The sequence below is a fragment of the Amblyraja radiata genome, chromosome 2, assembly GCF_010909765.2.
Source record: "Amblyraja radiata isolate CabotCenter1 chromosome 2, sAmbRad1.1.pri, whole genome shotgun sequence".
Lineage (NCBI taxonomy): Eukaryota > Metazoa > Chordata > Chondrichthyes > Rajiformes > Rajidae > Amblyraja > Amblyraja radiata.
The window spans coordinates 138,858,152-138,882,808 of NC_045957.1; the positions used below are offsets into that span (position 1 = coordinate 138,858,152).

The following is a 24,657-nucleotide window of genomic DNA, read 5'->3' on the forward strand; positions in this document are numbered from 1 at the left end:
TAAAATATATATATATCAGATATATCTTGCGAAACCAATCTCATTAAAGAAGGCATTAGTTTTCCCAGGATAAATTCTCAAAACATCAAAGAGAATTGCCACCACAGGCAGCAAGGGCCAGGCAGAAGGAGAGATGATTTTATTCCAAAGCAAAAAAGGCAAAGATGAAGCCAATGAAACCATTCCTTCCTTTTTCTCCTTGTCTGGCAGAGGTCTTTCCTCTAGATTAGTTAAAGCTATTGAGAGTCTTTGTATGACTCTATAACAAGCAGGGAGGATGGGACAGTTGTGATCTGTATTTGTTTAACCGCAGTGAAAGGGACAGGGGAAATCTATTCTCAAAGAGTGTGCTCCATGTCCAGGTGAAAATGAAAATCACCTATCAGGTAAATTTGCAATCTATTGTACCACCACAATGAGAAAAACAGACTATATTAAAATTCTGATAACCTATTTTCCAACGATTGGGAAACCCAAACAATTGGCATCTGGTTTACCTGGATCAACTAAAATATTTGCTGTGCTCCCACTGGCACTCAGTTCACATACACACACACACAGTTGCTGGGGCCTCCTGACCCCGTGCTCCTCAACAACTGGCCAGGGTCCTGTTTCATGCATTCTCTTCAAACATACCTGGTTCACTGGGAAATTATAACATTTTGTAACATCTGTAAAAGAAAATTGATCAACAAATGTTTTGGGGTACTAATCTGGAAGACTTCCATTCATGTGGATAATGTCCTCATCTAGTACCAACAAACATGGTGGATTATCAAACATTTACTTTGCTTCCCGTATACAATAAACAGCATTCTGATTCTGATCTGATTAGTGTTTCTCGTCAACTTCAATTGCACACCATATTGGACCTGTGGGCCCAAACATCACCTGAGATGTAGATACACGTTGTTAGTCTCTTGAGGAATAAGGGTGTCAATTTGACATTCATGTTTTACAGCTCTGCATTTTGCTTTTTGGAAGCGGCAATGAAAATCACACCCCACCTTATGCTGTGTGTTTTCATGAGCAGAGTGGTCAGAATAAAGGAGGTGACGGGACAGGTATAGGCAGCTGTGATCCATTGCAACCCTGGAGGTGTTTAGAGGACTGCAGAGCATACTTCAGAAGGAAATCAGGAGGGGAAAATGGGGCAAGAGATAGCTCTGGCAGATAATATTAAGGATAATCCATTGGAGAGAGAATAGGGCACCTCAGAAACCAAAGCAGTCAAAGTATTGAGTTTGGAAGAACGCAAGTTGAAGGTGAGAGGGTAAAGATATAATAGGAACCTGAGGGGCAACCTTTTTTGCTCAGAGATTGGTAGATTTGTGGAATGAGCTACAAGAGGAAGTTGTTGAGCAGGTACAATAACAACATTTAAAAGATACTTGAACATATACATGGATAGGACAAGGTTTTGAGAAATGTAGACCAAGTGGGACTCATTTAAATGCAGCACTTTGGACAGCATGGACAAGTTGGGCCGAAGGGTCTGTTTGCTTTATGACTCTTTTACTCCATGACTGCCTCATTATAGTTAGCCAAGTTTTGATTTGTGAATTATTTAATAATCATATATATATATCATATAATAATCATAAGCTTGGCTAACTATAAAGATGCACTTGTCATATATATATATATATATATATATATATATATATACACACACACACACACACACACACACACACACACACACACACACACATACATATATATATATATATATATATATATACATGCCACTATATATACACACACACACACACCAACTTCTTCATAATTCCCCACTGAAAAGCTGCCAGAAAAGTCATGGAATTGGTTTTCATTTGCCATCATCACCGGCTCCCAGTATTCCATCTTCAAATTATTGCCGTGCATCTGATAAAAAACTTTTACAACTCGTGGAAGGGGCTCAGTTTCCACCACCAAGATATTTTATCAAGGACTTGTCACGATCTATGCTGCTGGTGTTTATAAAATGGTCATCAACTAGAGGCGAGGTTGGACTTTGTTGATAAACACACAAGGCCTTCATACCATTTCTGTCTCCAAATCGTTTCCTTGTTGATCTCCATTCCATTTTAATCAAAGGCTGCTCACTGCTCACTGCATAGACTAATAAAGGTCAGTGAAACACGATGTTTACCCAAAGTAATAATAATGTTTCATGTGAGAATACAAACTGCATACCTCAACTGGAGAATTGTTCAATTATTGCAAAACCAGTGCATGAGTGAAGCGAATAATAAGGGATTTTAGATGCTGCTTTATACCAAAGGTAGCCATAAAATGCTGGAGTATCTCTGCGGGTCAGACGGCATCTCAGGAGAAAATGGATAAGGTGACGTTTCGGGTCGGGACCTTTCCTCAGTCTGAACCCGCTGAGTTACTCCTGCATGCATGTCTATCACATGTTAATGGGCTTGGAAAGTGCGGTCCCCATTCATCAGGGATCGCTTGCTGACAGGAGCTTCTAACAAAGATTGGCACTTACAGTAAAAAACAAATATTTCTTTATCCCACCGATCTCATCAAGAGGGAGATCATGGCAAGGAGGTGGGACCATGTCGGCAATTCCCCCATGTAATCAAAGTTATTAAGGTAACTGAAGTTACACACATTCCTATTGTCATGTTTCCTTGGGGACATCCTCCACAGAATGTTAAATGGGTCGAGTTGACACAAGTCTAATAAATCTGACTGCAGTCCCCATGTGTTTCAACCTCTGCCATAAATGTGCAGAGAGGGGAAGAATGAAGCCACAAAACGCTACAAGAATGCTTTTTCTTATGCTGCATCTGTTAGAAAACGTGCCTGAGTTACATGAAACTATGGATCCTGTAATGAACGATTGGATTATTACAAAATAAATTCTAGGAGCAGAATTAGGGCATTCGGCCTTTCAATCATGGCTGACATATCTTTCCCTCTCAACCCCATTCTCCTGCCTTCGCCCCATAACCTCTGACACCCTTCATAATCAAGAATCTGTCAATCTCTTGTGTTTAAGAAGGAACTGCAGATGCTGGAAAATTGAAGGTACACAAAAATGCTGGAGAAACTCAGCGGGTGCAGCAGCATCTATGGAGCGAAGGAAATAGGCAACGTTTCGACCCGAAGAGTTTCGGCCCGAAACGTTGCCTATTTCCTTCGCTCCATAGATGCTGCTGCACCCGCTGAGTTTCTCCAGCATTTTTGTGTACCATCTGTCAATCTCTGCCTTACAGATATGCAATGACAGCCTCCACAGCCATCTGTGGCAAGGAATTCCATAGATTCACCACCCTCTGACTAAAGCAACTCCTCATCTCCTTTCTAAATGAACGTCCTTTTATTCTGAGGCTATGCCCTCTGGTCCTAGACTCTCCCTCTAGTGGGAACATCCACTCCACATTCACTCTATCCAGGGTTTTCACAACATTGTCAGCTCATTCAATGCCTGCGATGAGTGGCTTGCAACAGCAGATGGCGATCATTTACAGGATTGTGCCTGAACGATGCACACTTGCTGAGATGTTATGGCCACAATTTGTATATCCTTCCCAGTTGCTCACCCTTCGTTCGGCTTAATATCCTGAGCCTCACTTATTATTTTAATTACTCCTTTATATATTTTGCCACAAATGCATTGCAGAGCATTTGCTCGTGCTTGGGGTTTAAGAGAGTGGAGGGGTGAGAATGGGCAGGTCAACAAAATAAGTTGATTAATTAAGATTGACGTTACAGAGAGGAGGGATAAAGTAACTGATCACCAAGGACCCAAGGACAAGATGACAAAGTTTCAACCATGAAATGAGATATGCAGGAGTTTTATTTTGAGAACAGATTGTAATTGTAGCTGGACACAAAATGCAGGAGTGACTCAGCGGGTCAGGCAGCATCTGTGGAGAAAAAGAAGAAGGTGACGTTTCAGGTCTGTAGAAGTGTACCGACCTGAGAAGTCATCTATTCTTTTTCTCCAGAGATGCTGTCTGACCCACTGAGTTATTCCCAGCATTTTGTGACTATCTTCAGTATAAACCAGCATCTGCAGTTCCTTCCTACACACTTGGAATTGAAGCTCTATGTATTTTTATTTCAATGTGCATCGTTGAACACAGCACCAGGGGCATGGGCACAATGATGGGAATGTGCCTTTCCTCTCGGGTCACTACATTTGAGGTGGTGCAGCTAAACTAATCAAACTACAAGCTATTAGCACCCCGAGTCTGGAGACCAGACTTGCATTGAAGGGGCTGATGAGTTTCCCCCATTACTTCCCCGCTACCGAACGTCTCTCTTCTCACTGTGGCTCAATGCACACAGTCCTCTGTCCAACATCCCAAGAGTTCAACAATGATTGAGTTTCCCCTGCCTATTTTTATATTACGAACTCCTGAAATAAAAGTCAGCATTCCATGAGCTTTCCCAATAACCTCAATGCTAGTTTTCTGCACTTCATGTAAGAACAACACAGACCCTTTTGTTCTGCAGCTTTCTGCAACCTTTTGCCATCCCCTGACCTCAGTGGATCCACAGCAATTGGTCTCTCTTCCCCTTCCTGCAACTCACATTTTATGGTCTCCCCCCTCTAAACTGCAAGCCATTCTGAATGTATGAAGTCTGGAATGGGCTGAATGTGGGCCAGAATCAGTTTATAACGTGTGAATGGAATAAATGTGGCCCAGTTCAAGTTTATAATGTGCTAGTGCAGGTTTCAAAGGGAGCATTAATATTTTCATGCTGATTCTGCTTATTGTGAAGTCAGAATCTTTTGCTGGTCTTAAATGAAATGATGCATGGAGCTAAGGAATAAATATATCTAACAGGGTTCAACAGTTCAATATCTTACATGCCTGGGCCTCCCTTTCTTTACCTTTGCCTACCAACGTTCAAGACCTTGTTATTTTACATTCTCAAACTAATCATAAAAATTGTCGAGCTTTATACATTGAGGAGGGATAAAGTAATTACTGCTTTCAGTAGGAATGGAGTGGTATTTCGATTTGTTTTGAAATGCTGGTTTCGTTTAGATCGTTGAATGGAAACCCTGCAGTATTTTGCCATTAATATTGAATGATAACAGCCGCAAGAACTGCCAGGAACTATCCTGAAATATATTGGGCAGAAGAGAAATTCGGCTCAGACCTGAAGGAACTACTGCATGGAAGACATCAATAGAACTTTCCCCTGCACAGCCAACATATAAAATATATGCCCATACACACACAAGGGTGCAGATGTATAAAAATGGTGGCAGCAGCAAACAGAGCAGACAATTGGTGCCTGCGAGCTTGCCTCTCACGCCCTCAAAAGCAGTCCAAGGTCAGCTACAGGGGCGACACAATAGCACAGTGGTTGAGTTGCTCCCATACGGCGACAAAGACCCGGGTTTGATCGCGACTACGGGTGCTGTCTGTACTGAGTTTGTACGTTCGCCCTGTGACCACATGGGTTTTCCCCAGGTGCTCTGGTTTCTCCCCACATTCCAAAGACTTAAAGGTTTGCAGTTGAATTAGGCTTTGGCAAAAAATAATAAATTGTCCCTAGTGCATAGGGTAGCTCTAGTGTACGGTGCTAGTCAAGTCAAGTTTATTCGTCACATACACATACACATACGAGATGTGCAGTGAAATGAAAAGTGGCAATGCTCGCGGACTTTGTGCAAAAAGACAAACAAACAAACAAACTACAAACAGAATGGAACAGAATCACATATTCTTTTACATATTAAATATTGTGGGCGGAAGTAAAAAGGGGAAAAAAAGCAGCAATAAAAAAAAACCCAGTGTAATGGTTCAGTAAAGTTAGTCCCTGGTGAGATAGGAGTTTACAGTCCTAATGGCCTCTGGGAAGAAACTCCTTCTCAACCTCTCCGTTCTCACAGCATGGCAACGGAGGCGTTTGCCTGACCGTAGCAGCTGGAACAGTCCGTTGCAGGGGTGAAAGGGCTCTCCCATGATTTTATTGGCTCTTGAGTTGCACCTCCTGATGTATAGTTCCTGCAGGGGGGCGAGTGAAGTTCCCATAGTGCGTTCGGCCGAACGCACTACTCTCTGTAGAGCCTTCTTGTCCTGGGCAGAGCAATTCACAAACCAGATTGTGATATTTCCGGACAAGATGCTTTCCACAGTGTAATGCTGGTCGGTGCAGACTCGGCGGGCTGAAGGGCCTGCTTCCGCGCTTTTTCTCTATACTAAACTACAGGATGCACCCTTCCCCCCCACCCCCCATGGAATCAGAGTGTTGGCTGTGGGAGGCGAGGAGATGACGCATTTAGATCTAGGTTACAGTGGAGGGGACCACTGGAGGCCGTGCAGCAGCCAGGAGATCACGTGGATCAGATGCCACTGGAGATCCCACATAGGTGGGGCAAGCATGCAGATTGGACATGGCCTGCAGCAGCACAGAGGACACAGACAGCATGGCCAGGCCAGGCCGACCCCCGACATTACTGACCCAGTGCTGCCACCAAGACAACGGGCTATTAAGGCTAATATAAAACTCAGTATTTTTAAGATGCTTGAAAGGCACAAATTTGTACCAGAAATGTGTGTGTTACCTCAGACAAAATCTACTATTTTTAAACAACAATCATTGTGCTATTACTTGTAAAATCATGTATATTGTGATTTTACCGAATTTTATGTAAAACCAAGAATTTTACCGTGTCTAGATACAAGTGAAAATAAAGTACTTTTGAACTATATAAAAAAATGAATGCAGCAAATCCACAAGAGTCTCTGCATATTATACTTATGAATACCTCACAAATACAATCTAGACCCCTTGCAATTTGTATACAGGAAACAAGATCTGTGAGGGTGCCATCTCCCTTGCACTACCTTCCGCTCTGGATCACCTTGACCTTTAGACCACCAATGTCAGAAGGGTAACCAATGATTATGGCTCAGCCTGAAACACCACATTAGCAAATTGATATCGGTACTATTTTATTATTGTCCCGTATACTGAGATACAATGAAACACTTTGTTTAGCGTGCTATCCAGGCAAATCATATCATACACAGGTAAAATCAAACCATTCACAAATACAACAGTTAGTGTGAAAGATATGAGGAAAAAATTCATCCAGAGAGTTGTGAATCTATGGAATTCTCAGCCACAGAAGGCAGTGGAGTCCAATTCACTGGATGCTTTCAAGAGAGAGTTAGATATAGCTAAAGGAATCAAGGGATATGGGGGAAAAAACAGGAACTGGGTACTGATTTTAGATGATCAGCCATGATCATATTGAATGGCGGTGCAGGCTCGAACGGCCGAATGGCCTACTCCTGCACCTATTTTTCTATGTTTCCGACATCTACGGATGTGCTATGGTTCAGTTCAGTTTAGAGATACAGTGCGGAAACAGGCCCTTCGGCCCACCGTGTCTGTACCGACCAGTGATCCACAAACATTAACACTATCCTACGCACAACAGGGACAATTATTTTACATTTATACCAAACCAATTAACCTACAAACCTGTATGTCATTGAAATGTGGGAGGAAACTGGAGATCTTGGAGAAAACCCACGAGGTCACTGGGAGAACGTACAAACTCCATACAGATTGCACCCGCAGTCAGGATCGAACCGGGGTCTCTAATGCTGTAAGGCAGCAACTCTACCTCTATTGTTTCACCCAAGAAAATATTCTGATGGGACGTATCTTTGCCTGGTAAGGCAACTGCCCTGCTCTTGACTGCCTGAACCTGTGGAGTGTGGTGAAAGCAACCCAGTGTTCCTCACTTCCCTTCATCCAGTTCATCTTCACGTTGCATCAGGAATGCTGGAAGTATCATCTGCTTTGCCTGCCACCCTGGCCATTCCCTTTTCCCTCTTCTACAAGGTGTAGAAAGGAATGGACTATTTTCTAAATGTGGAGAGAAATCAGAATTCGGAGGGGCAAAGGGGCTAGGTAGTGCAGGAGCTGGATTCCCAAAAAGGTAATTTGCAAGTCGAATTGAAGCAAGGAAGGCAAATACAAGACTAGCATGTATTTCGAGAGGGCAAGAGTACAAAAACAAGGATGTAAAGCTGAGGCTTTATACGGTACTGGCCAGACCGCATTTGGAGTATTGTGAGCAGTTTCGGGCTCCACATTTGACAATGGATGAGCTAGCGTTGGAGAGGGTCCAGAGGTGGTTTTAGAGAATGATCCCAGGAATGACTGGGTAAACATACGAGTGTTTGAAGGCACTGGGCCTGTACTCGCTGGAGTTTAGAAGGATGAGGTGGGACCTCATTGAAACTTACCGAATAATGAAAGGCCTAGATAGAGTGAATGTGGAGAGGATGTTTCCACTAGTGGGAGAGTACAGGACCAGAGGCCATGGCCTCAGAATAAAAGAACATACCTTTAAGAAAGGAGATGAGAATGAATTTCTTTCGTCAGAGGGTGGTGAATCTGCGGAATTCATTGCCACAGAAGGCCGTGGAGGCCAAGTCAATGGATATTTTTCAGGCAGAGATTGACGGATTATTTATTAATCTGGGTGTCAGGGGTTATGAGGCGAAGGCGGGAGAATGGGGTTGAGAAGGAAAGATAGATCAGCCATGATTGAATGGCGGAGTTAACATGATGGGCCGAATATTCTGCTCCTACAACATGATCAAGAAGATATAGGAATTTGAAAACCCGGATATCCAGATTTAAGAATAACTTCTTGCCCACTACTGTCACGCTCCTGAATCAATTGCCTCTTTCAAATCCCTTATTGTATGTTTATGTTTTTTTGAATAACCTCAGATTGTACTGCAACCTTTGCACCATTCTGCTATTTTGCTCTCGTTGGGGTATTTCTTGTTATATCTGCCATAACCATGCATACCGTTAACTCTGTGAGATTCATGCAATCAATGCAATTGCAGCCTGGTGTACATGACAATACTCTGTATCTGAAGATCAAGGCCGTGCTAGTAGGATGGGCAACGAGAAACAAAAACTGATTCTGCTCATCTTGGAACTGTGAATATGCAGCTTGCTTTCCTACTCCCATTCCTTAGCTTAGAGAAGGGACACCTGGAATCCTGCGGAGTCCTGGATAGAACGGAATGTGGCTGATGCCACCCCCTCCTCAGTCACACTTGAATGGCTTGCCAATACTAGCTACCTAAGTTCACATACCAAATGACAGATGAGGCTACAACACAAAACCTCTGCATTGCCTGAACAACACTCACTGCACTAGACATTCATTTAGATAGTTCTTAAGGCGTAAGAAGAAATTAAGCACAGTTTCACGACGGATACCACATTGCTTCAGTACACCCAGACACTGATATATGCCAGTAAATATGAACATTCTGGGTTAGGTTAAGCACAGACTAACAGACGGAGGATAAAAGAGTCAAGATATGTATTGTGCGTGCCAGGGTTCAAGTAGCTGAGCAAAACCTTTCAAGTCTCGCATAAAGATCACACTAATTTTGTGTAACATCTATCCAGGCCAAAAGGCCGCAGCCCTCGGGCACAGTGACACGCAGCTAGCAGTGATATATGAACAAGACATGTTTTAGTTCTGAATCCTCATCTGCTCCGTGCAGGTTCTCCCCGCCCCCAACCAATCCCCTCCACACTGCTTGGAAACACCTGGGTCAACAGAGGAGATAGCCCTCGGCTGACTGCGGCATGAAATGTGTAAGAATATACTGTCGTCGATTTATCTCACACACAGGTCATCCAGAAATATAACCAACACAATAAATCTCATCACGGAGCGAGTTAGAACATTGGAGCCAGAGCTAACAGTGGACTTGCTTCCTTCAATTAACACAGCCTGCTCTTAAACATACAGACAATATATAGCCCACGGGATGGGAGCTGACATGCTCAGTCTAGTGACCCTTGGGCAGTAACAAATTAAAAAGAAAACATGACTGCCTAGTCCCATTCATTCTAAAAAGATAGCCACTGCAGGTCATAACCAGAACAGCAAGGGGGCTGTTCCTCCAGTTTATTTCCTTGGGTTTGAGTTTGAATTTTGTTTATTGTTACGTGTACCGAGATACAGTGAAAAGATTTTGTGGCATTCTAACCAGTCAGCAGAAAGACAATACATGATAATAATCGAGCCATCCACAGTGTACATGATATAGGGAATAACATGAATAACATTTGGTGCAAGATAATGTCCAGCAAAGTACGATCGAAGATAGTCCAAGGGTCTCCAATGAAATAGATAGTAGCTTAGGACTGCTCTCTAGTTATTGGTATGATGGTATGATGGAACCAGGGGCCACAGTCTTAGAATAAAGGGGAGGTCATTTAAGACTGATGTGAGAAAATTTCACTCAGAGAGTTGTGAATTTATGGAATTCCCTGCCACAGTGGGCAGTGGAGGCCAAATCACTGGATGGATTTAAGAGAGAGTTAGATAGAGCTCTAGGGGCTAGTGGAGTCAATGGATATGGGGAGAAGGCAGGCACGGGATATTGATACGTGACGATCAGCCATGATCACAATGAATGGCGGTGCTGGCTCGAAGGGCCGAATGGCCTCCTCCTGCACCTTTTTTTCTATGTTTCTGTGTTTCTATGGTTCAGTTGCCTGATAACAACAGGGATTACACTGTGTTTAAGAAGGAACTGCAGATGCTGGAAAATCGAAGGTACACACAAAATCTGGAGAAACTCAGCGGGTGCAGCAGCATCTATGGAGCGAAGGAAATAGGCAATGTTTCGGGCCGAAACCCTTCTTCAGACAGGGATTACACTGTCCCTGAATCTTGGGGTGTGCATTTTCATACTTCTACATTTCTTGCCCGATGGGAGAGGGGGAAAAGGAGGGAATGATTGGGGCGAGACACGTCCTTGATTATGCTGGTGGCCTTGCCGAGGCAGCGTGAAGTGTATATGGAGTAACTTCTGACAAGTCTAGTTGAATAAGTCATGACATCTACAAACATTAGGGGACTTTACCCAACTGGCATGGGTTCTGCCTGGTTTGAATTTAGAAAAGGAAATATTTAATGCATTTGATAGTGTGGAACGTGAAACCAGAGATTTTATTCATCTCAGATTAATATCACAAACTCCTCAGTGAATACAAAATGAGGAATAAAAGCACTGCAAATTATGTTGGGGATTTTTCTTCCGGTGGCAAATAAACACCACAAAATTGGGTTTATTCCACAAGGAATACCCACTTCCAGCCAAGATCAAGTTTTTATGCAATTCACATAAATTTATTGATGCTTCGAAATGTAGCTGGAGCTGGCAGGCTGTTTGGAACAAGAAATGATTCACTGCTGAACTTCATCAAACAAGCAGGGATTCCACAAAATGTGCACCAGCATTTTACTGTCTTTTCAACCTCACTGAGAAACGGAATGAGTCATCAAATGGTCCTTCAGGTTTCTTTAGCAGTTTCCATGTTATTTGTTATGGTTCCTGTCTGGAACTTTCACCGTCAAAGTGCGGCAGCTTGGGATCGTGCCAGAAATTAAAATGCACCAGAGTTTGAAACAATGGTCAAACACATCCTGACCTTGGGTTTTAACTGGACAAGAGAAAGCAGTAGAGGGAACTCAATTAAAACAAAATTAAAAAAGCCACTGCATCCCAACAATGCAGCATACATTGAAGTAACTCGTTCCTTCACATTGAAGGAGATGAGCGGTGAAAGATCTTTTCCAGAATTCTGGGTGCCTGGAACATATTGCCAGGAGGGATGGTGGAGACAGATACGATAGCGGCATTTGAGGGTTTTGGATAAGCATCTGTATCTATAAGCAACAGCCCAGTTTGACCCATCATGTTCGGCCAAATGGCTTGTCCCTGTACCTATACTGTTCCATGTTCTATGTTGCTAATCTTGCAACACAATGAAACACACATCATCCTGGCATTCACCTTTGTCTAAAATCCTGGGTAATATTGGATAGTTATATGGACGGGAAAGGAATGGAGGGTTATGGTCTGAGCGCAGGTATATGGGACTAGGGGAGAATACGTGTTCGGCACGGACTAGAAGGGTCGAGATGGCCTGTTTCCGTGCTGTAATTGTTATATGGTTATTATATGTTATATGAGAGTATAAAATTCTCATTGTGTACGTGAGATTGGCTCTTCAAATTCATCATCTGCCAGCTACTGCCCATGCTCCCAAACATGCCATTTACTGAAGATAGGCACAAAATGCTGGTGTAACTCATTGAGACAGGCAGCATCTCTGGAGAGAATGAATGGGTGACGTTTCGGGTCGAGACCTTTCTTCAGACATCACGCATTCAGTCCCTCTGGAGGAGTCTGAAGGTCTTGACCCGAAACGTCACATGTTCCTTCTCTCCAGAGATGCAACATGTCCCGCTGAGTTACTCCAACATTTTGTGTCTATCTTTGGTGTAAACCAGAATCTGCAGTTCCTTCTTACACATACCAGTTACTGAACTGGTCTGCACTGTGCCATCTGCAGAAAGTTCCAGAAAATTCCAGCAAAGTGCACGGCATGCTGTTGCCGACAAATTCAATATATCCCCATGAAAACAAATCCAAGTGATAGCTCGTGTTAAGTTCCATTCACTGTGAAGAAAGGTATTTTTTCTTGTAACTCTCTATGCTGGCTCAACACTGGCTGTTGGCATAAAATCACTGATGCAAAGTGAAGATATCCTTAGTTTTTTTCCCCAACACAGGCGACTGCTACCTTAGGACAAGGGCAGGACCTACATAGTAAATGGTAGGCTTTTGGCACTTTGGCCTTCATCAGTCAAGAGTATTGAGTATAGAACTTGGGAGGTCATGTTGCAGTTGTATAAGACGTTGGTGAGACCACATTTATAATATCGTGTTCAGTTCTGGGCACCATGTTATAGGAAATATATTGTCAAGCTTGAATGGTTTCAGAAAAGATTTACGAGGATATTGCCAGGACTAGAGGGTGTGAGCTATAGGGAGAGGTTGAGTAGGCTGGGTCTCTATTCCATGGAATGCAGGAGGATGAGAGGAGATCTTATAGAGGTATACAAAATCATGAGAGAAATAGATTGGGTAGATGTACAGAGTCTTTTGCCCAGAGTAGGGGAATCGAGGACCAGATGACATAAGTTCAAGGTGAAGGGGAAAAGATTTAATAGGAATCTGAGGGGTAACTTTTTCACACAAAGGGGGGTGGATGTATGGAACAAGTTGCCAGAGGAGGTAGTTGAGGCTGGGACTATCCCATCGTTTAAGAAACAGTTAGACAGGTACATGGAAAGGAAGGTTTGGAGGGATATGGACCAAGCGCAGGCAAGTGGCACTAGTGTAGCTAGGACATTGTTGGTCGGTGTGGGCTAGTTGAACCGAAGAACCTTTTTCCACACTGTATCACTCTATGACTCTCTATAACTATAATATGAACTTCAAAACAACACGGATCAGGTCAGGCGAGACATACATGCATTCTTGATACATACAAGATGGATTGAAGACCCATTTAACATAGAAATACATGTATATTAATAGAATAAGAACCATGTTTGTTTAAAATGATCAAGTCACTTATTGTTTCTTACTGGGGTTGTTAAACATCTAAAACATATATCACATGTTCATTGTTGGTTTATTTGCATTGTTGAGAGTGCAATGACAATAATATTAACATCATGTAAAGGACATTTGGATAGGTACGTGAACAGGTAAAGGTTAGAGGGATATGGTCCAAACGTGGGCAGATGGGACTGGAGTAAATCATACATATGTAAGTGATAATAAGTGATAGGAGCAGAATTAGGCCATTTGGCCCATCGTCTACTCTGGCATTCAATCATGGCTGATCCATCTCTCCCTCCAAACCCCATTCGCCTGCCTTCTCCCCATAACCTCTGACACCTGTACTAATCAAGAATCTATCTCTCTGCCTTAAATATATCCACTGACTTGGCCTCCACAGCCTACTGAGGCAAAGAATTCCACAGATTCACCACCTTCTGACTGAAGAAATTCCTCCTCATCTCCTTCCTAAAAGAACGTCCTTTAATTCTGAGCCTCTCGTCCTAGACTCTCCCACTAGTGGAAACATCCTCTCCACATCCACTCTATCCAAGCCTTTCACTATTCTGTACGTTTTAATGAGGTCCTCTCTCATTCTTCTAAACTCCAGCGAGTACAGGCCCAGTGCCGTCAAACGCTCATCATATGTTAACCTAAAATGGGGCAGCTTGGTCAACATGGGCAAGGTGGATGATGAGCCCGATTCCATGCTACATGAATCATTGTTACAAAGCATCAGGCACAATGCCTGATGGCACCAGAGATGGTCAGTTAGCAGAGGGGCTACTGTACCGCAGTCTAGACTTTGAGCCAGGATTTATCGTTTTTAAATCTTAATTTTGGTTCTTATTAAGTGCCTAGGCTATATGTGCCTGAGACAAAATACTAACTGAGCAAGTGAGGGAAAGGGTAAAGAGGCAGCCAGAAAACATTGTTTTGGGTTAGGTAAGTCATGGTGAACAGAGAAGCGTGTGATAGATGGGGGCTTGAGGAAAAGCTTGTCATTGTATGTTGGTACATGTGTCAATAATAAATTAATTTTGAATTTGACCCTGGGAAGAGTTTAATTTAGATACATTGCGGAAACAGGCCCTTCGGCCCACCGACCAGCGACCACTGCACATTAATGCTATCCTACACACACTAGGGACAATTTATACCTATACCAAGCCAATTAACCTACAAACCTGTACGTCTTTGGATTGTGGGAGAAAACCAAAGATCTCGGAGAAAGCCCACACGGTCATGGGGAGAACGTACAAACTCCACACAGACAGCACCCGTAGTCGGAATTGAACCCGAGTCTCCGGCGCTGCAGGTGCTGTAAGGCAACAACTCTACTGCTGCTCCACCGTGCCACCCCTATTTAATACATTTTTTTTTTTTAATCTGCATTTTTGTTGTGTAAAGTAATTATTACATTCCAAATTAATACAGTAATTCAAACATGCACTAATTGCCAGTGGTTACCAAACAGCCTTAACCCTTGCTCTTGACATATTTTCCATATATTTGTTTTCTCCAAATGTCAGGTCACCCACACCATTTTCCTCCTCACTCCAGAGGAAAGCATTAAAACGTGTAGATTTATTAGATAGTGCAGCAAGCATTATTAACTCTGTTCCCAGCTGAAACATGAGGGACTGGTGTTACAAGAGAGACACTTCACCATCGTCCCATTCCCACTGTTATGGTGTCTGGCTGCGAGGAGCAAAGGGAACCAGAGGAAGGAAGTTGTAGAAACCTTACAAAGAGACAAAATACAGCAGTGTCCAGGAAAGCTGTGAGTCTGTGTGTATCGTCTGTTCTGCACGAGTTGTTATAGCTTTCCTCGCTTTTTAAAAAACCCACTGTGCTGCATGAATGATACTCAGGCCCTTGTGGGAAAATGATAAAGCTAAAACAGCCTGGGACCACTAAGAGGAAGCTGGTGATTACAGCACAATATGAGAGATTTTACAAATCCAATGAATCATAATTTCAGCAGAAACAGAATATTTAAAAATTTTTAAATACGTTTTACAAGAGACCCTTAAAATCCAATTCTGATGTTGAAGTATTCACTGAGTCGATGATTAAGGTCTGAACCATGCTCGGAGAGCACTTCTAAGACAAATAATATTAATTTATTTCAGCTTCACAAGATGCGCATATGCTCTGAGATTCTGCACCTCTTATTATCTGCTGTTCCAATCTGATGCAGTATATGCTTTTAATTCCCGTCAAGTGATGGAAACCTAAATTGGTTTCACTGCAGGCACATAATGCCAAACCCTCCCTGCGCAAGAACACTAACAAATGGACCATTCTCTGCCATACGTCCACAGACGCCCACCACTACTGGTGTAGCATGACTTGTGTAAAATTACGGGCAGTGCATTGAGACCATTTTAGCTCAATTCACAATTTTGTTTCTTCCCAGTAAACAGCCAAATTCTGCTCCAATTGTCCCAACATCATAATAAAACTGCAGGACTCAAATTACATTTTAGGTTACAGCACAAGAGTAGATTGGAGGGGAGTCCCCGGGATAATGGTTTGCAAAGCTCTCCAGTGCTGTGGTTCTCCTCTATGCACATTAGTTCTGCTTTTGTGATCAATCTCTATCAGGTAAACTATGATTAAATGTCCCTTTGGTGAGTGTATTATCAGAATCATTGGCCTTTCTTCAAACTGCAAGTTCCCAATTTCTATGCAATTCCTTTGCATTAAACTAACAGCACCACTCACCGTTGCAAACTTTCTTCTGCATTTTCAATGACGCTTTACAGCCAAAGAACCAACACTGCCTTAATGTAAAGTTTTAAGATGGCAAATTTCTGGGAAAAATCAAATATTCTTCTATTATTCGAAATAGGGAACTGCAGATGCTGCAGAATTTGAAAAAGTGTCCCGACCCAAAACATAATTTCTCCAGTTTCAGCCCAAAACGTTGCCTATTTCCTTCGCTCCATAGATGCTGCTGCACCCGCTGAGTTTCTCCAGCACTTTTGTCTACCTTCGATTTTCCAGCATCTGCAGTTCCTTCTTAAACACATAATTTCTCCATGTCCGCCAGAATTGCTGCCTGACGTTTGTGTCGTTTTTCTATTAACTTTACTTTGTCCAAAAGTACTATATAACTAACTGGATGATTTAAATGCTGCTAAGATTTTGGAAAACAAGAGCACATTTCATTAACATTTATAAAGGTGGCCATGGTAGGTGCTGAGCAATGATTGTCTTTTGGGCTCAAATTTCTTTACTCAAAGGATTTAAAATCATTGGAATTCTCCAGAGTTCAGCTACTTGCTTTTGACAATGAGTACAACAGATTTCGAGAAATCAGGGTTTTTTTATTCACAAAATAAGCAGGAGAGGAATATGAAATTAATTCACAATTGCCAATATTGCAAGTGTCAAAGTCTAAAATTCAGAAAATGCATTGAAAATCCAAGTAATTGAGGCAGTAATTGTATGAACCGCTCTATATTCGTCTCCTGCCTTCAGAAATAATGCTACATTAGTGAAGAAAGTCTTTAAACACAATATAAAAAAATTAAGGGTCTATGGACCCGTCTCTATTGCTATTTCCCTGCAAGAAATATCTGGATCCGCATCAAATTGCCAATTGCCACATAGTGGCTTGGTTCGGCAACTTGAGCGCCCTGGAGAGGAAAAGACTACAAAAAGTAGTAAACACTGCCCATTCCATCATCAGCTCTGACTTCCTTCCATCGAGGGGATTTATCGCAGTCGCTGCCTCAAAAAGGCTGGCAGTATCATCAAAGACTCACAACATCCTGGCCACACACTCATCTCCCTGCTACCTTCAGGTAGAAGGTACAGGAGCCTGAAGACAGCAACAACCAGGTTCAGGAATAGCTACTTCCCCACAGCCATCAGGCTATTAAACATGGCTCGGACAAAACTTTGATTATTAATAACCAATTATCTGTTATTTGCACTTTATCATTTTATTTATTCATGTGTGTATATATTTATATTACGATATATGGACACACTGATCTGTTTTGTAGTAAATGCCTACTATGTTCTGTGTGCTGGAGCAAAGCAAGAATTTCATTGTCCTATACAGGGACACATGACAATAAACTCACTTGAACTTGAGGTCAACACTAAATGCGATTCCATCCACTCTCCACTCTGCTCTGGGCCATGTAGATAACAAGAACACTTTTACCTACTACAGCTCTGTGTTCGACATAACCATCTCCCCCAAACTCACCACCAAGCCTCTTCATAGAAACATAGAAAATAGGTGCAGTAGTAGGCCATTCAGCCCTTCGAGCCTGCACCACCATTCAATATGTTCATGGCTGATCATCCAATTCAGTATCCCGTACCTGACTTCTCTCCATACCACCTGATCCCTTTAGCCACAAGGGCCACATCTAACTCCCTCTTAAATATAGCCAATGAACTGGCTTCAACTACCTTCTGTGGCAGAGGATTCCAGAGATTCACCACTCTCTGTGTGAAAAATGTTTTTCTCTTCTCGGTCCTAAAAGATTTCCCCCTTATCCTTAAACTGTGACCCCTTGTCCTGGACTTCCCCAACATCGGGAACAATCTTCCTGCATCTAGCCTGTCCAACCCCTTAAGAATTTTGTAAGTTTCTATAAGATCCCCCCTCAGTCTTCTAAATTCTAGTGAGTACAAGCCGAGTCTATCCAATCTTTCTTCATATGAAAGTCCTGACATCCCAGGAATCAGTCTGGTGAACCTTCTCTGTACTCCCTCTATGGCAAGAATGTCTTTTCTCAGATTCATCTTGCTTTGCAAATGGATCTTTGACTTCTTCATCTGCAGACCTCATTCAGTGTGAAGTGGAAGGACCTCCTGTTCACTGCCCACCAACACAGGTGGACGTTACGGCACCATGCTTAGTCCCCTGCTCTTCTCTCTTTCAACTATGACCTTGGGGCTAAGACTAGCTCCGATGCCATTTACAAATTCCCAGATGACACCACCGCTGTCCCATCCATGAAGCTCCTCTGGACAACTCTGACAGCCAAAGCCACCACATTTCTCTGCCCTACCATGCCTCCATATCCACATACATCAGCTTTGTCATCTATCAAAACCGTCAAGCACAGAAGCATTAAAAAAAAAATCAAGAACTAATTTTCATTTAAAAATCAATAAATGTAGTAATTAAACATACCATTACTTAAGATGATGGAGTCTAGTCCAGATATAGCTGATGCTGTTCAGCATGTGACATCTCTTTAAAATTACCGGCAAAAACTGTGCTGAAAACTTGCTGTATTTCTACGAATCTTGCACTTGTAGTTTTGCCAGTTGTTTAGAATCTGCCTCCCAGATTAGCTACTTGACTACTAATGGGAACATTTCCCCCTCACATGCTCTGCCAAACCTCTTGAACTTCAACTTCCATTAAAACTTGCCTTCACTTTTCTTCTTCCAAGGGCATAACCTCGACTTTTCTAGCCGCTCCACATAACTGGAATTTTCACCAGGAATCTCTCCAGGGCATAACATTCTCACATATGATGCCCAGATTTAGGCACTATACTTCAAAGCCACGTTGGGGATTTTTAGCATCTACTGGTTCTCGGTGTGGAAAAATTCTCTACTTCTGTTCTTTGACCCTTATCCAATTTTGGTTCCTTATCCTACTTTAGAAGAGGGAAGTTTATCACCTTCCCTCTGATCTCATGCTTTCCTTGCCAACAATCTATTACATTAAATGCCTTTTGAAAGTCCAGATACTATCACGTGATACTGTCATCATTTTTTTTTTATTCTTCAGCAATAAAACTCAAGGCAACGTGTTCAGATTGTTAGGATTGTTACGAAAATAAACTCCATTAAAATTCATTTTCTCAGTTTTCCAGATTGCTTCAAAATAGCGTCACCACCGATATTGGACAGATGTGCTTGTGAGTACACCATGTAACCATATAACCATATATAACCATATAACAATTACAGCACGGAAACAGGCCATCTCGACCCTTCTAGTCCATGCCGAACACGTATTCTCCCCTAATCCCATCTACCTGCACTCAGACCATAACCCTCCATTCCTTTCCCGTCCATATAACTATCCAATTTATTTTTAAATGATAAAATCGAACCTGCCTCCACCACCTCCACTGGAAGCTCATTCCACACAGCTACCACACTCTGAGTAAAGAAGTTCCCCCTCATGTTACCCCTAAACTTCTGTCCCTTAATTCTCAAGTCACGTCCTCTTGTTTGAATCTTCCCTACTCTCAGTGGGAAAAGCTTATCCACGTCAACTCTGTCTATCCCTCTCATCATTTTAAAGACCTCTATCAAGTTCCCCCTTAACCTTCTGCGCTCCAAAGAATAAAGACCTAACTTGTTCAACCTTTCTCTGTAACTTAGTTGCTGAAACCCAGGCAACATTCTAGTAAATCTCCTCTGTAATCTCTCTATTTTGTTAACATCCGTCCTATAATTAGGTGACCAAAATTGTACACCATACTCCAGAATTGGCCTCACCAATGCCTTGTACAATTTAAACATTACATCCCAACTTCTATACTCAATGCTCTGATTTATAAAGGCCAGCATCGGCAGTTCTATTTTACTAAAAAACATCAGTTTCATGGCATGAACAAGAAAGATGAGACCATGCTTAGCTGACTTGTTATTCATCAACATAGTTGCAACACTTGCAAATTTTCAATCATCTAACATCATTTTCTAATCGAGAGGATTGAATGAATGGCTGAAATGGCCATTCCATTGTGATTTTCACCCGCTGTCCCTTCGGCCACCGCCAGTGCATTCTAGCAGAACCTAGTTACTTCAATAACTTGAACTCGTCCAAACTTTTAAATATCTCCACTCTTCCATTTACTTTCTACACTAATTGCAGTAATATCTCCTTTAATGAGAAACCAAGAGTTTCCTTTGCTTTTGAAGATAGATACAAAGTATTCATCTATTACCTCAGCCACTCCCCAAACTTCTCAATGAAAATCTCCTTTTGGTGACTCATTGGCCCCAATGTTTGACCCTCCCTTTGTTACTAATTGGTTCTACATAAGCATTTTCTATTTTAACATTGTAAACAAATCTATTCAGATGCATATTTGGCCCTTACTTATTTTTACATTTCATTTCTCCGCTATACTCAACATTACCTCCATTGAGGTAATAAACAAAGATAGAGACCCAAAGTCCTGGAGCAACACAGTGGGTCAGGCAGCAACTCTGGAGGAGAAAGATAAGTGACGTTTCAGGTCGGGATCCTTCCTCAGACCTGGGCCTGCAACAGAAACGTCACCAATCCTTTTCCTGCAGAGATGCTGCCTGACCCACTGAGTTACTCCAGCACTTTGTGTATAAACCAGCATCGGCAGTTCTATGTTTCTAAAATAAAAGTTACATCAGTTTCATGGCATGAACACGAAAGATGAGATGAGAACGTGGCGAGAATGAAGCAAAATGTAGAATAACTGCATATGCAGGAATCTGAAACCAAAACAAAAATGCTGGAGAAACTCAACCAGTCAGGCAGCATCTGTGGAAGAAGAATTCAATCAGCTTTTTTGGGGGGTTAGTAACCCTTCTTCACAACTAGGGGATGAGTGGAGAGATTGCCGTTTTCAAAACAGAGCTTAGTGCAGGAGTAAAGTGCAAGACAAAAGTCTGTGAAAATAAATGGAGAAAAATGAAAACAGGAGCATGAGTACTGACCATGAGCAAGACATGTTTCCCATGTAGATGTCCCTTGCTCAATGGGTGCTTCATGCTTGGTGTAGACTTGGTGGTCCAATGTGTCTGTTTCTATGGTGTATGTCTCCATGACCTCCAGGGTAGTGCTTAGTAGTGCTAACCTGCGTCTCTTTTAGAATGCCTCCTCGGATGCTGCCTGACCCGCTGAGTTACTCCGGGACTTAAGATTCCAGCATCTGCTGTTCCTTACCTTTCACTTTTAGAATTGTTATATGGCATTTCACCTCCGAAATTCTTTCCAGCAAATTTAGTGTTATTTAAAGGGGGGAAATTTCTAGTCTTACGCTGGTATGATGGGTCAAATATTTGGTTATGTTAGAACACAAGTGTGCAACAACGGCACAAACCCAGCAGGAGTTCAGCCGGCAACTTCCTGGCATTCAAGTGTGAGAACTGACTGCAATGCAAATGTGTCTCCATTAGTTCACAGTTTAACAAACTGAATGCCAAACATGTGCTTCTTGGTGGAAAATTAATATGGCATTATGGACAGCATGCCAAACTAGACTACTGTTTGGAAGCTCATTAAAAACCTTGTACAACATTACTCATTATTCTCTCCCCAAGGCACTGCAGGAACCACTACAAAAGATTTCTGGAAACAATTTCCATTGAATGATTTCCTTAGTTAATTTTTTTTTAATCCAAGAATATCATTCATAACTGGATCACTGCCCTGATTTTGCCACACATGTATTTTCCTTGTATGCCACATGGAACCAGCTGGTTACTAAATAAAGCTCAAAAAGCAAGTTGAAGGAGAAAATAACTTTGTATGGAAGTAATACTAATCTAAGCCTCTACTGCAGTAAAATAAAACAGTGCAGAAATTAGACAATATGCTAAAAGAGTGAATTAAGTAGCAATAAAACAACTGTAAGCAATTCTATAGAGTTCAGTTGTTAAAAATGGAAAAATCTTCAAGATGGGATCCGACTACCGAGCCTCTCAAAACCACGACTGCGAAGATGCAGAAAAATGTAGTCTATTTTTGCCCACACCTGATATGCAATCTCCTCTGGTCTTATTACAGATGTTTGATGACTTGAAAACAGAATAAATGAAGGCCCAGCTTTCCAGGGCTATTTCTGCATAGTGACCTTTGACCTGGGCATGCGCAGTCGTCTTATTTAGTGATGTTATTTGGAATATGAACAACAATTAAGCTGCAGACACCAACAGGTGCCAATAGTCACCACCAAGTCAAATAGCTCAAAAATATTACAGAAGATATCCCCTGCAGCAAGAAATTTCAGTGAGCAGGCTGGAAGGGAGGGGGAAGCCCCTCGGGCATCTTGGCGGATGTGGCACGGTCAGTCTGCTGTCATTGCTTGGCAGTGGTGCACAGAAGCGAGCAGTAAACTCTCCCGCACAGGCTGCAGCTCCACATGCCAGATGACGCCTGCAGCAATATCTGCATTTTGGGCCACATTCCTAAAACGTATATCCATGAAAAAAAACAAGCAACGAAAAAACAAAAATATTGTTCAAGAGGCCGTTTCTCTTTGATTGCAAATTGCACGGCTCTCTCTGCACCTGCTCCTCTCATTCAGTTCACAATGTCTGTACTTATGTTAGAGATACAAAACGGAAACAGTCTATCACCCGTTCACACTAGTTTTATGTTATCCCACTTCTGCACGACACATTCCCTCTACACCAAGGGCAATTTCCAGAGGTTAATTAACCTACAAACCTGCACATCTTTGGGTTATGGTTGGAAACCAGAGCATCCGGGGGGAAACCCATGTAGTCAGAGGGTGGACGTGCAAACTCCACACATACAGCAGCCGAGGCGGCGGCACCACCAGGTGTACCACTGCAGCATTTCTCAGAGGTGGTGATCATTGCATTATTTCATGCTGATAGGAATCCTCATGTCTGATAAACACCCAGAACTCAAGTACATCAGAAACAGAAGCAGTCACCTATGAGCCAGCTCGGCCATTCATTTAGATCATGGTTGAACTTGCATCCCATGATCACTTTCTCGTACAAACCTCATATCCTATATTATCATTAATATCCAAAAATCAATCAATCTCAATGAGGAATACACAAATGTAAAGAGCCGTCAAGAATGCAGACTCCAATGAAACTTTAATCTATTTAAATGCTACCAATAAAATGCAGGGCATGGGGTCGATTGTTGAAAATTCATGGTACAGGTCATTTAAGTTCATAAGTCATAAGAGTAGAGGTAGAACATCCGGCCCATCAAATCTACTCTGCCGTTCAATCATAGCTGATCTATCTTTCTCTCTAAACCCCATTCTCCTGCCTTCTCCCCAAAACCCTTGACACCCTTATTAATCTGCCTTAAAAACACCCAACAACGTGGCCTCCTTGGCTATCTGTGACAATGAATTCCACAGATTCACCACCTCTGACTAAAGGAGTTCCTCCTCATCTCCTTACTAAAGGTGCGTCATTTTATTGTGAGGCTGTACCCTCTGGTTCTGGACTCTCCCACTAGTGGAAACATCCTTTCTGCATCCACTCTATCCAGGCCTTTCACTACTCGGTAAGCTTCAATTAGGTCCCCCCTCATCCTTCTAAATAAGTACCGTCTACTCAAATATAATTGACAAATATAATACACAAATTGAAATTATCTGTGAACATTGCAATCCCTTCAATATAAATTAAACATCAGGTATTTATTTTATGGGCAGCTCACTCAAAGACAGAAGATAGACACAAAAAGCTGGAGTATCTCAGCGGGACAGGAGAGAAGGAATGGGTGATGTTTCGGGTCGAGACACTTCTTCCAGGGCAGTTGTTTATGGATTTTGGGGAGAAGGTAAAACTGGGCAGTGCAGGGCTGGGAAACGATAAGGCAGGCATCCAGAAGTGATGAAATCAGAAATGGTGTGTGCGAATAAGGCCTGGTGCTCGTCTGTGGGATCATGGTCCAAGGATCAGTAGGAGAAGGTGTCTGAGAACTGTCGCTGAAAGACAGGTTCTGTTTTAGCATATTTTGCAGAAATTTGCCATTCTACATTGAAAGTATTTACATATTACCATATAACCACATAACAATTACAGCACGGAAACAGGCCATCTCGACCCTTCTAGTCCGTGCCAAACACGTATTCTCTCCTAGTCCCATATACCTGCGGGTATTGGTACTCAAACAGAAGGCCGTCCAGCCCATTGAGCAGTTTCCAGCTCTTTGGGTGAACAATTTAATCAGCTCTATTCCCAGAGCTCTTTACTGCTCCTTCAATTTAATTTTGAAGACAATTATTGAATTAGCACCCACAAACCAACAGGCAATGCTTTCCACATTCCAAGCCGCCTAATGTAAAATAAATAAAAACATAAGTGTCGAAAAAACTGAACATAGCAATCATACACCTGAAAAACTGATCACTTCTCTAATCCACAGATGCTGCCCGACCTGCTGAGTTAATTGAGTTTTTTTTATTTAAGATTTTAAGGGCGGCGGTGT

General features: G+C 42.3%; 1 protein-coding gene across 17 annotated transcripts in view; it reads right to left on the reverse strand.

The window, feature by feature from the left end:
* fhod3 (formin homology 2 domain containing 3) overlaps positions 1-24,657 on the reverse strand; it is a 637,022-nt gene that overhangs the window by 186,570 nt on the left and 425,795 nt on the right. The window lies entirely within an intron of this gene.